The sequence below is a fragment of the Phalangium opilio genome, unplaced genomic scaffold (genome assembly GCF_054372755.1).
Source record: "Phalangium opilio isolate 3A_F unplaced genomic scaffold, DU_Popi_V2 ptg000089l_1, whole genome shotgun sequence".
Taxonomy (NCBI): Eukaryota; Metazoa; Arthropoda; class Arachnida; order Opiliones; family Phalangiidae; genus Phalangium; species Phalangium opilio.
Window position 1 is genome coordinate 6,268,890 of NW_028324194.1, and position 10,978 is coordinate 6,279,867.

A 10,978-nucleotide genomic window follows, 5' to 3' on the forward strand; every position below is an offset into this window, starting at 1 on the left:
TTGCCCCCCGTGCATCTAATTATGTTCCGCATGAGAACTAGAGGCCGCTAGAAGCACTAGCTTCTGCAACGCTTCTGTCATGCCTCTACCGGACGTTTACGGAAACTACCGGAGTCGACTCTCCTGGTTTGCTCCATGGATTTTGTACTAGGCCTAGGCTATACTGTCACAGTCTCACAGCAGACAGCTGATAGAAATTACCTTTAGAACGCATGCGCGTCGATTAAACCTTCAACAACCCGCACTACTTTGTCTGAGCGGCGCGACACTAGATACGTTAGGTACATGTCAAGTGGTTCGCTTGGTGCTACGCCATTTGTGCGCTGCCGCGGAATAGGAGCGGGAATCTCAACTTTCATAACGCGCCCATGCCGGGGAGATATTAACTTCTTGTTTATAATCTATTTACTTCTGTTTATATGAAATTAATATTTTTTTGAAACCAGCGTTTAATTAAGGCAATAACAGTGCTCACTATAAACTGCATTTAAAAAAGTATAGAAAAAAATACGGTAACTCTAAAATAGCATTTTTCAGGAAATGTTCAAAATATCAATTTGTAATTTTTAATAGGAAAAGGTGTAATAAAATGTTTTCAAGCGGAAAGCTTTGTTGTCTAAATATTCCCACAAAAAAGTAATTTTTTACATGAAAATTTTAATTGGTTCTAAACATTTTTGAACTAGAAAAGTTTACAATAATTTGTCTTGGCGAGGTATTTGTGATCTAAAAAAATTGTAGAGAAAATTTTGGTCTTTACCGCTCATCAAGTTCCGTTCAAATTTTTGAAGAAAGCACTTGATTTTTCTTGATTAGTTTTAATTTTTTACTCTCTAGCTCAATGACGCCTTTTTGCAGAAAATACCATTTGCACAACTCTTCATGCTTTATCCTACTTTTTCACTGCTAATTCAATATTAGTCAAAAATTGTTTAAAACATTTTCGATTAATTGCGCGAAACCCTTGAAATTGTAATATTTTTATCCTTGGTCAAGTTTTATATTTTGTTCACAAAGAAAATTAACTCGTTCCAATTTCCATTGGTTTTTTAATGAGGAAAATGCAGTAAAAATAAAAATGGTCTTTGATGGACATGAAATAGGTTCGTAAAATAATAATACATGGTGCCAAAAAGGTACCATTGGTATTGGTAAATGGTATGAATCCTCCATAAGTGTAAGCATGGTGTAAGCTTACGTTTCCGTGGGATGATTTCAGCGTTTTTTTAGAACATTCCTCATTGACTTTTTTACCTTATCTTTTCAATGTTCTTTTCTTTTTTAAGTTTTTGAGCTATTACGTCGATTAAACCAAGCTAATTTTTATCCCAAAGTTTCCCTGATATTCTTTCAACGCTTCTTTATCTAAATTAGCGGTTTCCTTGACTGCTGTTCAAATTCAATTCGTTTTGCTTATCTTTGCGGTAAGGTAAATTATTATTTTCTATTTCTCTTTATTTATTCCGTTTCTTTTCCAAGTGTATGTACCTACACATGGCATAGATTTTTTTCAAACACACACTTCCATAATATACAGCTATATCCCCATAAATTCTTACCAAATTGCTAACTTACTTAGATTGCTCATTTTAAAGATGTATTTTCAATTAACGATCGAAAGCCAATGTTCAAAGTACCGTTACTTATCAAAGAAGTTAAAAAATTAGAAAAAACAAACGGGTCTATGAAAGTGATAACCATTATATTTCGTGAGAATGACTTAGATAAAAACCTTACATCTATATCTATATAAATCAAAGTCCTGACTGACTGACTGATAATCAACGCCCAGCCCAAACCACTTGCCCTAGAAGGCTGAAAATTTGCAGGAACGTTACTCGTAAGTAGTAGGCGCGTACTAAGAAAGATTCCCCCCAATCCGCCGCCATCTTAATAAATGGCACCCAGAAATGTAAAAAAACTTCTGTATGCAACAAAGTCTGTGCGTTTCAACCGATTTCACAAATATTTAGTACACTGGTTTCCTTTAACCTATAGATGGCCTGAATGGTCTTTCGGGTTCGATTTGTTGCCATCTTTTTAAATGGGGGCCACAAACTTAAAAACCTTCTTTATGGAATAATGTCCGCGTGAAAAGTAATAAAAAATGTCCCTAGGGGCTGACGGGCAACGCCGAGTGCCTTCGCTCCTAGGGTGTTACAAAAATATTAGTCGAATCAGTAAAATCAACCTATTCTTTATATAATTTTGATGGAAGTTCTTATTACACGCGAGCGACGCCACGGGTAACAGCTATTTTATTTACAATAGCAAATGGAAACGTAAAATAGATTCTTATGAGCATGCATATACGCATAAATAAATCATAGAGTATAATTAGCAATTTCTCACAAATTATCCACCAATAACGTATCTTAACACTCATACATTATCAAGTTTACCTACTAAAATCAATCGCTATATCATTGGTTCTATTGAAAAAACGTCATCGTTACTCAAATTGATGAAAAATTCATTTTGAAATCAGAAAGTGTAAACTATTTTTAATATGCCCGTAGACTTAAATAAATCCCCTTCTCTATACTTACACCAATGCCCTCTTGTTAGGATATCATAAATGAACCATGCAAAATCCACAACACTTTATGAAACTATTTTTAATTTTACACGTAATTTTAATTACGGTAAAATTTAAGAAACGCCACCAAAACCCCTGTCCCTGTCCCTGTCCCTGTGCCGGACGCGTCCGCGAAACGAACGCTTACGATAAGAGAGGGAAACCGGTCGCGTCCGCGAAACGTACGCTTACGATGAGAGAGAGAGATCGCTAGCGTACGCGGTGGCGATACGAAGCTCCGCGTAGAGAGAGAACTGCCTGCCTGGTATATTAGTGAGAGGGGGAAGAGGGAGAGGGGGCATCCCGCTCGGAGAGAGAGGAAAGAAAGGTAGTTTAAATCTCGCGGGCTTTTTTGAGTGAAGGGAAACAAGATGATAATTTTCGTGCACTACTGCACTTTGTGCGCGTGATACATCAGAGATTATGCTGGATGGTTAGGTTAGGTTTCGTAAAATAGAGGGGACGCTTTACGGTCATAGTGATTTCTGGTTTAGGGGATCCAGGATTTTGTTTAAATACATTATTTGATTCGTATGGTTTTTAAAAATTATACTTTAGTGGGGTGCACAATTTAGTTTCATTAATATTATTTGAAATGTGACGTTATTAGAAATTAAAGGGATACACGATTGTGTTTCAGAAATGTTTTTAGTTGTACGATTTATTGGAAATCAACTATACGGGGGGTCACGTGAGCCGTGTAAAATTACTATTAAGGCCCAGCCCTTGGGCCATCTTGTTATGTTTGGATTTGAAAAGAGGGCCGGGCGATTCGTGTTCCAGTTTACGGGTACGAAGAAGAACCGGCTTTGTTTTGAACCAAATCTGGAAAAATTCTGCCCTTTGGACATCAGCTATATATCTATTTGGCTTATGGGATAAAAGTTTCTCGACAGCTGCAACTCCAGTCTGAAGCTGCTTCAGAGTTAGTTTTTATTGAATTTGCTGGTGCCTTCTTCCCATTGATCGTGAGATCCATTTCTCGCATTTGCATGGAAATAGGGAATCTCGCAGTATCTCTATTCGCCGCAGTCTGTTCCACTCAAAGAAGGACTCGCGTAACGCCATTCACTTTAATAGAATGGACGGAGCACATACGACATTTAGCCACGTCATATGACGATGCTACTAGTTTGAACCACGATGGATGAAGAAGCACTTGCTTCAATTGGATTGTAGTAAGGGTTAATTGACCTGAATTCATTTTTCAATTATCACTCTAGACCATTTTTGCATTTAACTCTTTCAACCATATCTGCATTTAACTCTTATATTCATTTCTGCATTTAACTCTTTTATTCATTTCTGAATTTAACTCTTTTAACCATTTCTGCATTTAACTCTTTTAACCATTTCTGCATTTAACTCTTTTAACCATATCTGCATTTAACTCTTTTAACCATATCTGCATTTAACTCTTTTAACCATTCCTGCATTTAACTCATAATCATTTCTGCATTTAACACTTTTAACCATATCTGCATTTAACACTTTTAACCATATCTGCATTTAACTCTTTTAACCATATCTGCATTTAACTCTTTTAACCATTCCTGCATTTAACTCATAATCATTTCTGCATTTAACACTTTTAACCATTTCTGCATTTAACTTTTTTAACCACTTCTGCATTTAACTCTTTTAACCAAACAAACTTATGGAACATATCTTGTGAACTTATGATTACCTTATCACCTTCATTTTCTAATAACCGAATTTTAATTAAGATTTGTGCCTTCCTTATTAAATTGATTCTAGTTAAGTAGAGATCGATGTGGCTACTATTATGGCTAAACCCTTGGGTTATCTTGTTTTTTCCGTAATCTGGCGCTAAGTATGAGCAGCTTTTGTACTTCGCTTCCCAATCTTGTCTAGACGTGTTTCGTTGTGTTATGGCCCTTTTTGTTGGGTAATATCAATTTTCGAATATTCGAAGTGGAGTGGACTAATCTAAAATTTTGGATTTTAAAAAGCATATAGAAATTGCAGCCTAATGCTTCACTATAATTTAAACTTTGTATAATATCTTAACGCCTGGCTATCGCTAGATGGATGTTTTGGTGAACCTGACACCAATGTCACAACTGTATATTAACCTCGACAACTAATTCACCAACTACCATAACCTCGAAAACTGATTCACCAACTACCATAGCCTCGACAACTGACTCACCAACTACCATAGCCTCGACAACTGATTCACCAACTACCATAACCTCGACAACTGATTCACCAACTACCAAGCATAACCTAGGTGGTTTAAGACACCGACGCAAACCCGAGAAAATATCTTTATCGTCATTTTTTCTCTCACGACACCTTTGACTAGCAAAGTTAACCAAATAAAAAGGAGCTTAATGGTAAACTTAAATTCATAACGGAGAATTCTCTCAGTTTGCACAAAAACCTGCAGATAACCAGCCAGCAGCGGTTGGACCAATAACCTCGTCTTCGGTATAGCTAAAAATGCATTTTTCTATCAATCTTGTGAATCGTGTATAAACTTCGAATATTTTTTTCTTTTCAAATTTGTTTGGCTTCGGAATTCTCTTTCGCTGGATGGGTTGAGTTATATAGTTTTTTCAAGTTTTTGCTTTACACTCAGTCTCAGTTCTGAAAGCAGAAATTCTGATATTGGAAAAAAGATAATCCAGTTACAAGTTCAATATCAATATCTGCGCTATCCCAACTTCGAAGAGAATAAACCTAACAAAACACCAGAACAAAATGAGAAAAAGATAGCATTATATTATTCGAAGGCCCAAAGGTTCCTCATAAAATTTGAAAATATAAATATTGGGGTCAAAAATAAAAAAGAATGAAACGAGAATAATCGCTGAGATCTTGGCTCTAAAATATTCAAAAATTACATAAAACCGCTCGAATTCAATTCCACTTACAGCTTAGTATTTAGTTTCTTTAGAGGGAGGTTCTCTTTCGTCATTGTCACTAGTTCGCATTTTCAAATCTTTGTAATCATAAAAAACAAAAGGTCAAAGAGCAATTGAACTAAGTAGAGTAGGCGGTTCAGGAGATATAGAGCAGCGTGAGAAATCGAAGCGTTATTAAAGAAAGCGCTGTCTTTTTTAATTTTTTGTATTATGAGACATTAGATGACACATTTCAATGACAAAAATAAGGCTTTTTGAAATTTCATAGTCAATATTGTAATTATAGAAACGTTTAACCAACAATCTTTTTAAAATGATAGTCCGATTTTATTTGAATTAAGGCATAAGTTCATAAGAGATGTTCCATAGGTTTGTCACTGGTTAATAACTTGGAGCTTGTCATGAAGTGAATGAAGTGGGTCATAGATTCAGGGTAAAGCGACGCCTGGTTAGGCGCTGATGCAGACTAAATAGGAAGATGGACTGCAAAACCGAGTTTGTCACTGGTTACAGAGAGCTAATCATGAAGTGAATGAAGTAGGTCATAGATTCAAGGTAAAGCGACGCCTGGTGAGGCGCTGATACAGACTAAATAGGAAGATGGACTTCAAAACCAAGTTTGTCACTGGTTACTGAGAGCTAGTCATGAAGTGAATGAAGTAGGTCATAGATTCAGGGTAAAGCGACGCCTGGTGAGGCGCTGATGCAGACTAAATAGGAAGATGGACTGCAAAACCGAGTTTGTCACTGGTTACTGAGAGCTAGTCATGAAGTGCCGTTGGTAGAACAAAGCGACGTCTGGTGAGGCGCTGTACAGACTAAATAAGGAGATGGCCTGCAAAAACCGAGTGTAGTCAATTCTGACTTGTCGTTCTCGAACTAGCTCGAGATGTAAGTCTCTAGCATTACGAAGCATGGGTAGTGTCATATTTATGGAACATACCTTATAAACTTATGATTTTAGGAAACTGTAGTGTGCAGCTCACTTTGTAGAACTCGAAATATACAACCATCTCATCTATACCACAATCTAAACCTCGGTTATAGCGAGGGTATTTCGAAAATAGTGTGAAAACTATGGGAAAGTAGTTTTTACATCTTTTTTCTGCGCGGTGTTATTTTGTTGACCCGCTCGTAAAAATTCGAGCAAAACGTGTTCTACGCAACCTTAATCTTATTTTCTGGACATTTTAGCTTCCTTTTTCCACCACCAGGAGTTTTTCCGCCTGAGACGGGGCTTTCCCCTCATTTTGGGATGGAAGTTGGGCTGTCCTTCAAGACACGAGAGCTCTCGTGTTTATAAGTTCGCTTCGGGCTCCGCTCCGCGCTAGCCATAAATGTGTAATCAGAAAAAGCATTCACTAAGCGGTGTACGTACAACAATCGTGGGTAGTGCCCAGGGGTCAAGGGGAAGACCTTAGACCTTAGACCCATGATCCCTTTATTCTCTCGCCTCCAAAATCATCTCTACAAATTGCCCAGGTACTCTATAGAACCAAGTATCGGTGCCGCAAAAGAAAGAGCATTATGAATCTTAGTCCGAAGTTATCACATGTCAGCAATTTGTAGAATGCAATATAAAAACTATTGCGAGAGGTTCAAAACGTTGTATCAACTTGCCCAACTTTTGAAGGGAAAAGGGAAATAGATCCTTCCTTTTCACTCTACTAATTATTTGCCACCAAATGGAACTTTTTAAGCGCCACCTACCTTAGCACTTACGAAATAACCCGCTTTTTTGTAATTCATTTTGATTGGCTGGAGAAATGAACTTAAAAAGTTGAGTCACTTTTTTGGTGACTCAACTCATCCAGCTTCAATTCACAAGATCCAACTAGTTGATTCAACTCGAGTTGACCCATCAAGCTGAGTCAAAAAGTTGGATCGTCTGAAAGAGCTTACTGAAACGTCCTAAATAGTGTAATTATACCATTTATTATCTATGTTCGAACGAGTTTAAGTTAGGAAACTATATTCGGAATACACAGGATGAAAGCACATTCGATACTTCTTCTGTTTACTTGTTTAGGCTCTAGTGTTATGCAGGGAGGTGGGGGTATGGGAGCTAGATGAGAAATCAATGCCGACGGGCACCGTTTAAGAAGTATTTAACGTGACACATGACTTGGGTATATTTGCTTTTGTTTGTCAATGGAAGTTAATTGCAACTACTCATTTACTTTCCCTACCATTGCTGCTAAAATTATCAAGTACTTGTGCAATTTATCCTTGCGCATTTAACAGTTAATATTTTGAACAGTGATAGTCTTTCTCTTGAAATATCTATAGTATATCTTAGATATTTTATTAGTGACTTTTATTATGTTTTGAAATATCTGGTATTTTTACCTCTCCGAGTGACGATGATGTTACGGAGAGGTATTACACTGGACGTATCTGTGTGTTTGTCACCGCGTTCGCAGTTGGCAAATCGGAGCAAACGTGTTCGCAGAAAGCAATTCTTGGCTTCCACTCTCATCGTAAGGAATAAGAAGTGCGCGGCAATCGGCTAGGGTTACGAGAAACGTCTAGCCTCCCAATGGCGGGGTCTTCCTCCAAAGGTTCACGCAATTGCGGCTTTTCTTATCATTTATTGTAAATCAATCGCTTTGAATATCCTAAATTTCCAAAAATTGTTAAAGAGGCATACGCTTGATCGTCAACAATAGCTATATTGAAATTATTTTAGGAATAATGTTTCTTAAAACGATTTAACTAGAGTTAAGGTAAATTTTGACGATTAAAATAATTAATATCAATTATATTTATTTAATTATTTAAGAAAAACCTCTTAATTTCGTCTCAACTCGGAGAGGTTTATTTAGATTTCCCAACTTGTTTTACATCTTCCACTAAAACGTCACCAAAATTATTGATGTATATTCAAGTATAGTTTTTAATGTTGTTATTAACCTCGTATATGACCTTTTGTATTATGTTCAATACGTTATCAGTGGCAAAGACGGTTATCTAGTTTTATGATAAAACTGATAATGTTTTAAAAAAAATCAGGCCTGTTTTAGGGGCAGAAACGTGCCAAGAATAAAACGAAGTCAGTTCCGCGTTCGTCGTATCGTTAAAGGTGAGAAAAAAAGGGCCTAAAAATGACGTTCTGATATGATCGATTTTCTAAAGCAAAATTAAAGTTTTTGTATACTTCACGTTGGAAATTATTCAAGCGAAACTGGAGCCACGCAGTTACAGAGTCAAAAATTTACTTTAATTCTTCTTGAAGCATTACGTTTTACGGAAACTTTCGGTCCATCTAAGACCAGCTAGCAGCCACGAATATAGAATGCCTGTGAGATTTAAAGCAATGACAAACCATCAATCATAAAACCATCCTAGCATCTCAAGTCTCCAGCTAGGCCACTGTATATTGGCCAAAAATTTTAACCGGCTTTTTGCCTAAGTTTCCTTCCTTCTGGACATTTTTCTGTTCTAGAGAAATTGCAAGGGATGCGGGTTCTGAAGAGTAGCTTCGATTTTATATGACGAAAGGAAACCTTTGCATGACTTTGTCTGACAGGATAAACTGGTTAGAATTTAAGAAACAGTAATAATTTTAATATCTAAATGCTCCTATCCTAAATCGGTTTAGGATATAATCTCAATCTCACCACTTTTATAGATTGGGTTTTCACGAACAAACCTGAACGACATAATTCTTCTCGACAATGCTACATAGAGCTCCTGTATATTACTAGACAAATCCCATAAAGATCACAAAGCCTTTGGAAAAGTAGCAAAGTCAAAACGATTTTAATAAATCCATTTTATGTAGAATATACATGGAGGACGAATGAGAAGGAGAATAAAAAATGGTGCGGGAGGGTATGCAGTTTTCTGTTAGGGGAAAAAAATGTGATCGAAGGTGGTAAAATCTCGAAAACGAGAAATGCGTTGTCGCTCATTTGTCCTCTCAGTGAGCACGTATGAGAAGGAGGATCGGAAAGACTGAATTCTTCGTCAGCACCTCTTTCAAAACCAGAACCGAGCTCTGGATCGGTATCAGAGTTCCGCGCAAGGACGATCAGCGCAACAGAGAGGAAAATAAAAATCGGAGGAGTTTGTTTCTGGCCAGTATTCTCAATGTGTCACGTGAGGTCTAGCACCTCGAATGTGCGCCGAGGAAGGTGCGCGTGAGAGAGATATCGGGCTGTGCCGTTACAGTTACCTTCCCCTTTCCCTCCTTGACTCTCCTTCGTACACGTGCTCACTAGTCCTCTATCACAAATCAGTGAGTCTGCGCATAAACAGGTAAGTGAGTAATCTCACGTGTGACGTTTGGGCCTAAATGACATCAATTAATGGATTAAAATAAAGCTTGTCCCTTATTTAGAAGTTTCATTGCATCACAATAAAGATTCGCTGTATAATATTTATTTTTGCCTGATTTATTATCCATTTCAGGGTTGTAAGAGCTCACAGCACTGGACCAGACAGTGGTGACCCTTCATAAAAAACGTCCTTGCCGGGAATATTTCCAGCCCTTCCTTGATAAGAAGGGCATGCTTATGGTTTTTTACAAACGGTATAAAAAGTCACGGTACACAATCAAAGGTAGGGGGGGAGTTCACCCGTTCTTTGTGATCTTGTGTTGCCACATAATAAACATTGAATTTTCGGTAAGTATGAAAGGCGTTGTGTAAGTGGTCTTTAATCTGGATACGCGTCTTTTCAAATATTTAAACTAGGCTCGGGTCTTATTTAGTTTTAATTCTGACCGGGGTTCGGAATAGGGTCATTCCCATTTTAAATTTCGTTTGGAAGCAATGAATTTGTTAGTTGGATATGGGACTGTTCACGAGTTCGAGCCGAGCCGAGCCGCCACTTTTGCGGCTCGATTAATTAACGAGCGAGCTTTTTTATATTCGAGCCGAGCCGAGCCGACAGGCATAGAGCCACTACGACGAGCTCGCGAGCTTGGTCACTGATATAGTGCTTTCCTTTTAGTCTTTATTCTTTCCACCAATAGCGTTCCGTTGTATTTTTACATGAAATAAAGCGTGGGAAAAATCTCTCGTCTCTATAAGCTTGAGCATATTTTATCGAGCGGGTTTTACTGAACCACTACATTCCTAAACATGGGATGGCATTTATAGTCGTTCTCAAGTTTGACGTTGGTAGTAGCAATTTTTTTAAACATGTATATATCGAGCCTAGACTGTTCTAAGCCTTTGACAGCGCCTCACCAGGCGTCGCATTACCCTGAATCTATGACCTACGTTACTTCATGATAAGCTCTCAGCAAACAGTGAGAAACTTATGGAACATGTCTTATGATACTACTAACGAAGCTCAGTAAAATAGCCTGAAACTCTACACTAACGGAACGTTCCACCCCGATAAATTCCTTTTCCTCTCTTAAAATATTTTTATATTATCATACCCTCAAATTTTAAAAGCAGAATTTTAGCTTAGATGACCTTTATACCCAACCCTCTTTCTAAAGCAGAGCTTTATTCCTAGTTTTTTCTAGGATATTTTTTTTTTTAAATTTCAGTGT

General features: G+C 37.4%; 1 protein-coding gene and 1 long non-coding RNA gene across 2 annotated transcripts in view; one reads left to right on the forward strand and one right to left on the reverse strand.

Annotated features, from left to right (window-relative positions):
- The window catches only part of LOC149647208 (uncharacterized), a 172,120-nt gene that overhangs the window by 105,343 nt on the left and 55,799 nt on the right, over nt 1–10,978 (reverse strand). The gene's annotated exons all lie outside the window — the stretch shown is intronic.
- LOC149647215 (uncharacterized) lies at nt 9,524–9,958 on the forward strand. Its single transcript, XR_016371818.1, has 2 exons — nt 9,524–9,729; nt 9,883–9,958. It is a non-coding gene; the product is annotated as an uncharacterized LOC149647215 (long non-coding RNA).